At 36.3% G+C, this 12,477-nt stretch overlaps 1 protein-coding gene across 5 annotated transcripts in view; it reads left to right on the top strand.

Moving 5' to 3' along the window:
• LOC138692931 (myosin-IIIb-like) overlaps positions 1-12,477 on the top strand; it is a 519,118-nt gene that overhangs the window by 194,198 nt on the left and 312,443 nt on the right. For all 5 annotated transcript variants that reach the window (XM_069816353.1, XM_069816334.1, XM_069816367.1 and 2 more), the window contains exon 3: positions 4,363-4,394. The gene's annotated coding sequence lies outside the window, so the exon portion shown is untranslated. The remainder of the gene's footprint in view (positions 1-4,362; positions 4,395-12,477) is intronic.

Here is a 12,477-nt window from a genome sequence, read left to right as displayed (position 1 = left end):
ACGACATTTCCTCAGGTGGCCTAAGGCTCTTTCCGTTACAGAGAGACGAGGAGGGGTGAGGTTTACAAGGGCGTGACGTTGTCTTTCTGATAGCTCTCACTTTCTCGGTAACCCGGAGACAGAAAAATAACTGTAATGTTTCTTTATAGATTTGTCCCTCTTTCTTCTGAGAAGGACTAAGCTCTATTAATAACGATTAAAGAGAATCACAACTTTTAAAATGGGACACAAAGCATGGACCGATATCAATGCTAGATTAGCAACACCATCATACTTAGGAAGGACTGATCATATTAGGAAGTTTAAATGTAGAAAACAAAGAACGGACGTGGCAAAATTTTCCTTTGTTAACCGCACAATAATAGACTGGAACAGCTTACCTGCGGCAGTCTTTCAGGGTGGTCCTCTTAAAATCAATACATTTAAGGAAAGGTTGGGAAGATTAGACTGAAAATTTAATTGGAGGTGCAGTGTAATTATTTAAGTTGTCATGTAATTAATTGAGTTGATATATAATTAAGTTGATATGTAATTAATTAAGATGATATGTAATTTAGTTGATATGTAAATAAATTAAGGTGATATGTAATTAATTAAGATGATATGTAATTAAGTTCTTATGTAATTAATTAAGGTGATATGTAATTACTTAAATTGGTAATAGTTGGATGAAAGAGAAGTACTTATAAGTTAGATTTACTTTGCTTATCATAGGCATTATTATAGAATAGTTTTTATTTATAGTCCTAGGTTTATTGCATCTACTATTTATAGATTTACGTTTATTTTATTTTATTTCATTTACGTTTATTTTATTTTATTTTATTTCATGTAATTGCAATTATTGTATATTATATATCACTACCACCGGGTGTATACCCAATTGTAGTGTTAATAAATAAATAAATACATACATACATACATACATACATACAAATATCTTCCATCATTTTCAAATTATATGCGACAGTAGGCCTATAATTAGAACACCAAGAGGGTTTGGAATTGAACGGGTTACATCAGCTGCTTGTTTATGCGGATGACTTGAATATGTTAGGAGAAAATCGACGAAATATTTGGAAAAACACGTGGATTTTACTTAATCTTTTGAGGCATAGAGACTTTATTTGAATAATTCTTTATTACAAATAGTTCTGGCATTGTTTCTAGGTAAAAATCTGAATTGTTTTAATGTTGTAAAATTGTGCCACAGTGGTTTCAAATTAAGCCACTTCCTAATTTGTATGTAAATTTGTGAAAATACAAATTGGTTTGCAAATTTCATCTCTATTTCATGTATTTTATTTCATTCCATATCCACTTCAAATTTATTAATTAAGAGTTATGTGTCTCAAAGGGTTAAAGCAAGAAATGAAATAGGTTTGGGAGTAAATCCCGAAAAGATTAAGTATATGATTAACTTATGTCTCGTGACAAGAACATAGTGCGAAATGGAAATACACAAATTCGAAATTTATCCTTTTCAAAGGTGGAAAAATTCAAATATCTTGGAGCAACAGTAACAAATATAAATGCACTCGAGAGGAAATTAAACGCAGAATAAATATGGGAAACGCGTGTTATTATTCGGTTGAGAAGCTTTTATCATCCAGTCTGCTTTAAAAAAAATTGAATGTTACAATTTATAAAACAGTTATATTACCGATTGTTCTGTATGGTTGTGAAATTTCTACTCTCACTTTGATAGAGGAACAGAGGTTAAGGCTGTTCGAGAATAAAGTGCTTAGAAAAATATTTAGGGCTAAGGGGGATGAAGTTATAGGAGAATGGAAAAAGTTACACAACGCAAAACTGAACGCATTGTATTCTTCACCTGACATAATTTAGGAACATTAAATCCAGTGCATGTAGCACTTATGGGCGAATCCAGAAATGCATATAGAGTGTTAGTTGGGAGACCTGAGGGAAAAAGACCTTTGGGAAGGTCGAGACGTGTATGGGAGGTTAATATTAAAATGGATCTGAGGGCGTTGGGATATGATGGTAGAGACTGGATTAATCTTGTTCAGGATAGAGACCGATGGCGGGATTATGTGAGGGCGGCAATGAACCTCCGGGTTCTCTAAAACCCATTTGTAAGCACATACATACATACATACATACATACATACATACATACATACATACATACATACATACATACATACATACAGTCCACACCTGTGGAGTAGCGGTTAGCGCGTCTAGCCCGGGTTCGATTCCTGGTCGGGGCAAGTTACATGGTTGAGGTTTTTCCGGGGTTTTTCCTCAACCCAATATGAGCAAATGGGTAACTTTCGGTGTTGGACCCGGACTCATTTCACCGACATTATCACCTTCATCTCATTCAGACGCTAAATAACCTAAGCTGTTGATAAAGCGTCGTAAAACAACCTACTAAAAATACATACATACATACATACATACATACATGTTCTGCCCATGGGTAGGTCTTTCACTGCAAACCCAGCATTCTTAAATCTTTATTTTCTGCCTTCCTCTTAGTCTTCGCATATGATCCATATATCTTAATGTCGTCTATCATCTGGTATCTTCTTCTACCCCGAACTCTTCTCCCGTTCATCATTCCTGTCAGTGCATCCTTCAGTAGGCAGTTTTTCTCAGCCAGTGACCCAACCAATTCCTTTTCCTCTTTCTGATCAGTTTCAGCATCATTCTTTCTTTGCCCACTCTTTCCAACACAACTTCATTTCTTAATTTGTAAGTAAATAAATATAATTAGAACTTAAGGAAATTATATTACTAAGGTTAGGGTTTCCATACCATTAAAACAAAAATTCAGGACATTGTGTCGCGACAGGTCTACATACACGTCTTTTTCTACCGCATATGCATAAGCTAAAATGACAATAATAAAATTGGGGATATCGTTCTACTAGCATAACAAAATGATATTAATCTGAATTTATTCTAGTATACAGTTACACATTGTTCACATTGACATTAATGTTTTATGTACCAGTCATACTTATCAGTTGTGTTGATTGATGAGAAATTTATGCAAATGCATACTGTATTTGTATCGGAGCTGCATATTATATTAATGAACTGTAGTAAGTATATGTTTGATGTTTAATTAAGATGATTGACATGGTTGTTCGTGCATATGTGCGCATATTTTGGACGTTTTGAATATTTCGGCATGAGAATATTTCATGCAAATTTTTATTAGTTTCTTTTGTAGCGAAAACTGTTTTCTAATTTTTCTGGGAGTTGATCAAATATGTATTAATTAATTTACTTTAGCTGATGGTGGGTTTTCTCGACAAAATTTATTCAGAAATCCTTGATTTGATTTGGACGATATATACTAACTACTAAAATTGAACGGAAAGTAATTATTCATTTATGTACAGTACATTGATTTATTTATTGAGTGTAGACCTATATCGTATACCTATACAAGTATTGACAATGGAATTACTATGTTTCATCTGAATTGGTTTGTTTGAAAGCCCTTAGTATGGTCTGTTAACCCTTGCATTACCAAAAGGGAGGGTACTTTGTGCCCACTTCTGCAAAATTTATATTTTAAATATCTTGTTGGTATATTAAAAATATGAAAATATTATTTATTGTCAGTTATGAATCCTTCTATCTTATTGTGTTATTGCTTAATCATTTTCACTGATTGTTTTACTAAAATACGAAAATATGTCTAAGTGGATAAAAAATATCCCTGCTTGTTGAAGTAATAGTTCTAAAATATACAACATTTCAGTTTTTCTCTTTTATTATAGGGGAGAGTCGGGTAATATCGGACATCGGGTAATATCGGACAGTGAGTTTCTTTCATCTACCACACGATGATAGTACCTGATTGACATGGTTACGTTTCTGTGATGTCGCATAGAGAAACATAACCATGTCATTCAGGTACTACCATATGGTGGTAGATGAAAGAAACGCACTGTCCGATACTACCAGACTCTCCCCTAGTACATTATTTGCTGATTAGAAATTTAAAAACATTGTTAAAAACATAAGCATTTTGTAGCAAAACTGTTCTGTTCAATATGTGAGGACGGATGTGAAGAAGAAAGTGATGCGTGACTTTTTCCAGACTGTTATATTGAAGTAATTGTTCGAAGATATGCAACGATATTTCAATTTTTCTATTTTATTTTAGCACATACTATTTGCTGATAACAAATGTAGAAAAAATTGTTTCAAAATGGAATTTTGAGAATCTGTAAACGTTTGTTGATAATCTTGAACGTACCGTAATACTTCATTTCATTATTAATATTGAGTGTGTTTTATAAGCATGTCTTACTAGGCACTTCTAAAACCTTTGTTTTATCTTTTCTTTAAGTAATGTATATTTCTCTTTCTTTCCAGTTGCAGCACACTAACATAACTACAGGATAAAGGTGAGTAACAATGATCATTTTACGTAACTACAAACACATAATAGGTTCGTGTACGAAGATAATTTTTTATGTTAACCTCACTGTGTATCTTTTTTCTTCGTTAAGTTTATTTATACACGCTTTAACATCTGTGGTCATGTTGCGTGTTTCGTAATATATTATTGTATGTGAACAAAAATATTCCTTTCTCAATACAATTTTTTAGTATTTTATTTTAGTAAATTATTTTACGACGCTTTATCAACATCTCAGGTTATTTAGCGTCTGAATGAGGTGAAGGTTATAATGCCGTGAAATGAGTGCGGGGTCCAGCACCGAAAGTTACCCAGCGTTTGCTCATATTGGATTGAGGGAAACCCCCGGAAAAAAACCTCAGCCAGGTAACTTGCCCCGAGTCCACACCTGTGGAGTAACGGTTAGCGCGTCTGGCCGCGAAACCAGGTGGCCTGGGTTCGATTCTCGGTCGGGGCAAGTTACCTGGATGAGGTTTTTTCCGGGGTTTTCCCTCAACCCAATATGAGCAAATGCTGGGTAACTTTAGGTGTTGGACCCCGGACTCATTTCACCGGCATTATCACCATCTCATTCACACGCTAAATAACCTGAGATGTTGATAAAGCGTCGTAAAATAACCTACTAAAAACTTGCCCCGACTGGGAATCGAATCCGGGCCACTTGGTTTCGCGGCTAGACGCGCTAACCGTTACTCCACAGGTGTGGACTTCTCAATACAAAGTTTGATGTGTCTCAGATTTTTGTCCAAAAGCCATCCTTTCAGTTGTAATTGCAATTGGAAAATCTTGTGTTCTGGAAAGTGTCATTAAGAAGACACCGATTTTTCTAAATTGTCTACTTGGTTTAATACACTTTTGTCGTGTCAGCTTTCAATGAACAAGGTCAACCCTCCCTTCAAGACTGCCCAGCAGTGTTAGTTCTGTTTATGTAACGCCGGTCGAGGCTGAGATTCCAGCATCCAATCATAATAAAAGGCCGAGGTTTTTTTAACGCGTTCGCAAACGTTGACTTCCGTGCAAATATTAGCAAGTTCCTGCAACCGGTCGTAGCCTGTTTGCTCTCAGCTTGCCCCGTGATTGTGATTGGAGTAACCGTACTCTGCGCTGGTCAGAGAGCAAACAAGAGCCTCGCTCAAGAGGCCTCGTTCTCCATACCGAATGGAAATCAGCTTTGCTACCTCTGTAAGTTGTTCCTTGTAGTTGATGTTTTAATGAATTTTAGTCTCTTGTAGTGGCTTAGATGGTATTTGTCTGGCTACGCCTCAAATAGGTCTGGGATCTGTACGGACAGAGTTGCACGGGGATTTATCTTTCTCATATAGAAACCTCAGTGGTCTGGCCGTAGAATCCCAGATCTGCGGGTTCAAAACCCGAGCGAGGGAAGTGGGTTTTAATTTACCGGAAACAACAATAAAACTGCGAGTGATTTAAAAATCCATAACGCAGGAAGTTTAAAAATGGCGACTCAACATCCGATAGGGGCACAAATACCCACAAAATGTTATGCTATGCATTCCATACATATCACAGAATGTTTTAAAGAATTTTTGTTTTTAAATTTACTCACTTTTCACCAAAAAATACCATCCTCTCCCCTTAAGGGGAGAGCTCATAGCTGTAGCAACTCAACCAAAATAAATATTTTGAAAAAAAAAAATATTTGGGGGCCCAGATTTGAAAAAAAATATATCCAATGCAGCATTTTACTAAAACCGACATATCTAAACCATTTTTAAAGATAGATTCATCCAGTTTTTTGCAATGTACTTGCAAACGCATGCTCTACAAAGTGTCTGTAACAGAATTTTGATATTGGTCCCTACGTTTGTAAAATAAACAAAATTTAATAACACTTTTCTGAATTCCTTTCTTGTAAACAAGCAGACGTAGTTTTAAAATGAAATCAATTAACAAAATTCTGTTACAGAGAAACGTTTCCTAATAGTCTAAAGAATGTGTGTTCTAAATTTCATGCATTTAGGCCTATCTTTAATAGTTCAGAAATTATATCCATTTTTGTCTGGCATTGTAGCAAAAAAATGAAGTTACCGTAAACCGATAAAAGGGGGCGTGTGATTTAAAAATCCATAGCGCAGGAAGTTTAAAAATGGCGTATCAACACCCGATAAGGGCACAAATACTCACGAAATGTTATGCAATGCATTCCACACATATCAAATGGTATTTTAAAGATTTTTTTTTTTTAATTCAATTTACTGGAAACAACAATAAAAGGGGGCGAGTGATTTAGAAATCCATAACGCAGGAAGTTTAACAATGGCGTCTCAACATCTGATAAGGGCACAAATACCCACTAAATATTATGCTATGCATTCCACACATATCACAGAGTATTTTAAAGAATTTTTTTTTTACATGTACTCATTTTTCACCAAAAAATACCATCCTCTCCCCTTAAGGGCGATATAACTCATAGCATGGTTTCCTCCGGGAGGTCTGTGTCATAGATTTACGGCACGCAAAAGAACCCTATTCCTACTACAGGGCTTCAGGCAAAATACGTTGACCACTTCTCCCTTATCTTGAATCGTTCAATTTCGGCGCTAAATAACTCTGCAGTTGGAAATACCGTTGTTACCGCTACTATTAATATATTACTAGCCACCGGCGTAGCTCAGTCGGCTGAGGCGCTTGCCTGCTGATCCAGAGTTGCGGATGTCACATAATCTATGGCGAATCCTCGGCCTCATCTCACCAAACACCATCTTGCTATCACCAGTCCCATCGACGCTAAATAACCTCGTTGTTGATACAGCACAGTTAAATAACCAACTAAAACACTACTACTACAACTGCTACTATTATTATACTGCTACTACTACTATGGCTCCTATAGTACCACTATTACATCTGATGCTACTGTTATTACTACTGTTGCTGTTACTACTATGACTTCTACTACTGCTACTTCTACTGTAAATGCAGCTACTACTGCAACCACTACTAATACTAGTACTACTCCCATTTTTCTATTACTCGTAATCCTAATAGTACTGATTATAGAGATGAACAATGATCTAGAAAGCAAGACTACGCCCCCAAAGCCGAAAACCCGCACGACAGTGTTGTCTACGTCGCGTCGTTGACGTAAAGACTGCTTGTGAGTGTTTCGAGACGCCGAGATTGATCACTCCCGAAGTCCCGAACGTCAAGCAGCCTTGAATCGCCACAGTTGTTTATACGTGACTGAACTTTTATCTACTTTGGCAACTGCTATATATGTATAAACAATCAAGTACCGTAGCTATTTGAAACATTATATCTACCTTTTAGTGTATAATAATCCGTTCCCCAGTCTTTATTTAATTACTAGGCCCTTATTAAAAGGCTAGGAATTTTCTTTTAATATATTTGAGATCAAGTGTGCAATCTCAAGTAAAAAGATATTAACGTTATGTTTTATGTTTCTTAGAAATGCAAAATTATTTGAGAATTGTTTTTTTTTGCTCTTTATATAACCATAGGTAATATCATATAATAGAAACAGAACATTTTGATAACTAAGATACTGTTCTGTTTTGTCTTTTTGTCTCATTTAAACATCTCTAATGTTATTTACTTCAATTATGTATGTTATTCAAGGTTACGAAATCTTTCCACGTCGACCAAATGCTATTTCGAGAATGATGAACGAGACTCGAAGCGCACGAGAAGGACGAGACGAGACTCGAAAGACAAATGCGAGCGAGAGCGGCCGTTAGTTTTGTTCATCTCTAGTACTGATACTCCTACTGTTGATACTACTGCTGCTGCTATTGCTATTACTGCTGTTTCTACATTACTCTCACTGCTACTGCTGCTACTTCTAATACTACTGCTACTACTGTTACTACTGCTACTCATGCTACTCCTATTGTTATTGCTGCTACTACTGCTTTTATGGAAACTATAGACATCTCTTTATAGCCATTTATTTATTTATTTGTTTATGAATGTAACAGGCATATATATATATATATATATATATATATATATATATATATATATATACACAGGGCTTTCATTTCAAAACTTCCCAGTCTAAATAACTAATTATTTAAATTTAATTAAATTTAAACAACAAATGTCAATTTAGATATTGAAGAGGAAGTCTGAAACCAGGCTTAATTGCAGCATTTTAGATTTCGCCCCCATCCCACCAGCCACCCCCACTTTGAAATTTCAAATGGCACCCCTATATTTTTATACTTAAATATGAAAGAGTATTCAATTGTTTATACACCTCATTCATTTGTTTTCGCATCTTTTGTTTTCTATCGTCGTCTGGCAACCTTAAATTACTTCAAAATGGTGTATACCCTTTAAGTAAAAGTAAAAGGTTAAGGTATCCCCGTAACATGCCATGAAGGCACTTGGGGGGCATGGAGGTAGAGCACCATGCTTTCCATGACCTCGGCACTTGAATGAGGTGGTGTGGTCGGCACCACGCTCTGAACGCCTTTTACCCCCGGGAAAGACCCTTTAAGAGAGAACATAAATCATCCTTATTGAATAAATTTAGGAAATTACACAAAAAAATCTGTGTTTTCATCCTACAATCAACTAATAATAACAAAAATACAGCATAGCTCAAATGGAAAGAGCACTCAGCATGGGTTCGATTCCCGGTGGCGGAATGAATTTAGGCCTACCTCCGCTAATAAATAACAGTCAAAGCCTAGTTACAATGTTTAAGACTTACAAGTTACATAATTTATAAAACATAAACAAGGAAAGCGAAACATACCCTTATTAAAAACATAAAAAATAGAAAAGAAAGAAAGAAACCGACGTCAGAGAAGCATTCTTAAGTCTGGAGATCAGTAGGCCGCTGCTTGCAGAGTGATTTCTGAATGACTGTCGTATTGTTGATGTACTCCTCAGAGACGACAGAAACGAATCGCTCTGCGTGATACGACAAAAACGGCTCGCATTGCGTGCGACTACAGCGCCATGAGTGGATTTCTTTAGCAGATTCGTAACTTTCAGGTCAATGAAGTACTGTATTCTAGTTTGACGAGATTCACAGCCGTTTGGGAGGCCGGAAGGAAGGACACGTGTTGCGGCTTGCCACCTGTTACGGCGGCGGATCGAATCGCGAAGTGACGCACGACTGTCAAGGGTAGCCTACTTGTGCAGGAGCGGCGCGGCGCGGTCCTCACGAGCTTCACGAAGCTATCACGCTCAGATCGGTCTTCTTAATATCAAGAGTTACATAGACAGATGGTGGAGATCATCAGGACGATACAATGACGATGATGTTTTAATGTTGAACAAGAACCTATGAAGCAGAGAATGATATGATACTTTATGATCATTATACTGTGACGAAGATCGTGATACAACGACGATCTTGACACGACGATGATACTGTATCCAAGGTCACTAACAGGATCCCGTGTTGAATATTACGATCGTTATACTGTATCAAACATTAAATCGAGACGTTTGAGCATTGTATTCTTCACCTGACATAATTAGGAACATTAAATCCAGACGTTTGACATGGGCAGGGCATGTAGCACGTATGGGCGAATCCAGAAATGTACAGTGATGGACAAAAGTATTCGGAAAAATAATGATTAGTTTTTTAATTACCTGTAGGTGGGAATGTAATAAAGAGAAAAGAGAATGCTTGTGAAAATAAGTAATTGTATTGTCATATGCTATAAATGTATACAGAAAATAATCAATTCATCAACTCTTCAGTAAAATAAAAAAAAACATTGTACGGTTCGGCTAAAAGAAGCTTGGACAAAAGTATTCGAATATAGGCACAAAATACAAACAAAACAAACTTTAGTACTTATTTGCCCACCCTCTCTTCTTTCAATCGTGCAGGCATGAAAGAAACTAATTTTTCAGTGATATTCTGCCCTATTTGATGCCATTCCTCTAGAAGTTTCTGTTTGATATGATTCTTGTTGGATATTCGACGTTTCCGGACTCGTTTCTCCAGTTCAGACCACAAGAGTTCGATTAGATTCAAGTCAGGGGATTGGGGTGGAGTGTGCAAAGTATACAATCCACAAACGAACAATTTCTGCGGTATGTTTTGGGTCATTATTTTGCTGAAAATAATAATCCCCTGAAAGACCACGTTTATCTGTACTCTTCTTAAAATTGTCCTAAAATATCTGCTTATACTTGAACTTTTCCATGGTTAAATTATCAATAGATACTAGTTCTTTTACACCATTGGCCCACATGCACTCCAACCTCCATGCTTAACTGCTGATAGCATATTCTTCTGGTCCAATTCTGTGTTCGGTTTTCTCCAGACCAAAAGTTGCCCACCAGAATGAAATATATTAAATTTACTTTCATCTGGAAATATAACCTTGTTCCAGAACCCTAAATCTTTGTCGACAAATTCATTTTCGAACAGAAATCTCTTCTTTTTATTTACCTTTCTTATACACAGATTTCTCCTTGACACCCTGGGATTGTACCCGGCCCGTTGAAGAGTTCTGGTTACCGTTTTAGGATCAACAATTGTACCAAAATCGTCCTGTAAATTAGCTGCTATTTCTGATGCACTCACCTTTGGTTTTTCTTTACTGTCTTAATAACCTCTCTTTCTTCCCTGTTGGTTAGCTTTCGTGGGCGAGCTGTGCGCTCTCTATTTATTAATGTCTTCCGTTTTCTAACATTTTTTATAATACTATACACTACAGAACAGCTTCTGTTGACAGCCTTAGCAATTTCGACATTCGTCTTTTGTTGTTTGTGTAAATATATAATTTTTTCTTTCTTCAATAGTTGTCCCATTATACTAGTACGTGTTACAGCTTTGCGTATCAGGAGAACACTGTGACTCATTCGTCTATCGACTGCATCAAAACGATGCGGTTTGAAGCACTAGTGAGGGTATACACAGATGCTTACTGTGTAGTTTGTCTTCACGACTGCAATATTCGAAAACTTCTGTCCTAGCATATTATGGTTCAAACGGTTGCCAATCTCTTTATATTCAGTTCGACATCGATTTCTCTGTGTAAACACTAACAATAAGAAATTATGTTATGATACAAAGAAAAATTAATACAATTATAACATTTACAGTATTTCGTCAGAATGTTGAATTTAATATCGATTAAGGGTTCATACGAATACTTCTGTCCATCACTGTATATAGAGTGTTAGTTGGGAGACCGGAGGGAAAAAGACCTTTGGGGAGGTCAAGACGTAGATGGGAGGATAATATTAAAATGGATTTGAGAATATATATATTTTTTTTTTCAAATTTATTTATTTAATTCACAAGGTTTACACTACATTAGGCATTGCAGCCCGAAAGAGCAGAAGCTCGTGCTCGGGCGCAGTTCAGTCTACTTATATAAAATCGAAGAGTGTTAATTCAGCACAATAATATTAATATATAGTAAAATACAGACCAAGTAATGACATATACAAATATAAAGAATACAAAGTACACGAGTATTAGATTACAATTTTAAACTATTAGGGTGCTATGCAGAGACATTTGGCTAGCGTGCTAAACTAGTCCTGGCTATCGACTGATTACTTGTACAGGATTCATATCATATTATATCGCTAACACTGGTTTATGAATACGAAAAACGTTAGTTCGCTGATCATCCACCGGAAGCCCGCGCTAAGAATGTCTATGAATATGGCCCTTATAGCTTAAGGGAAGACAAAACAATTAAATAATTAATCTAATTTGTTTCTTAAATCTATGTGTGTGCAGTGTACTTAGTTCAGAGTAAGCTCTAATTAATGCATTACATAGGCCTATTCTGGATCCAAAGTTTCTGCTGTATTCTTCACCTGACATAATTAGGAACATTAAATCCAGACGTTTGAGATGTGCAGGGCATGTAGCACGTATGAGCGAATCCAGAAATGCATATAGAGTGATAGCTCGGAGGCCGGAGGGAAGAAGACCTTTGATCTACAGTATGATGATAGAGACTGGATTAATCTTGCTCAGGATAGGGACCAATGGCCGGCTTATGTGAGGGAGGCAATGAACCTCGGGGTTCCTTAAAAGTCATTTGTAAGTATCCTGTATCAAAGGTAATGATCGTAATACTGTATCGAAG

Source organism: Periplaneta americana, chromosome 2, assembly GCF_040183065.1.
Source record: "Periplaneta americana isolate PAMFEO1 chromosome 2, P.americana_PAMFEO1_priV1, whole genome shotgun sequence".
Taxonomy (NCBI): domain Eukaryota; kingdom Metazoa; phylum Arthropoda; class Insecta; order Blattodea; family Blattidae; genus Periplaneta; species Periplaneta americana.
The sequence above is the reverse complement of the archived record's forward strand: the minus strand, read 5'-3'. Positions and strand labels throughout refer to the sequence as shown.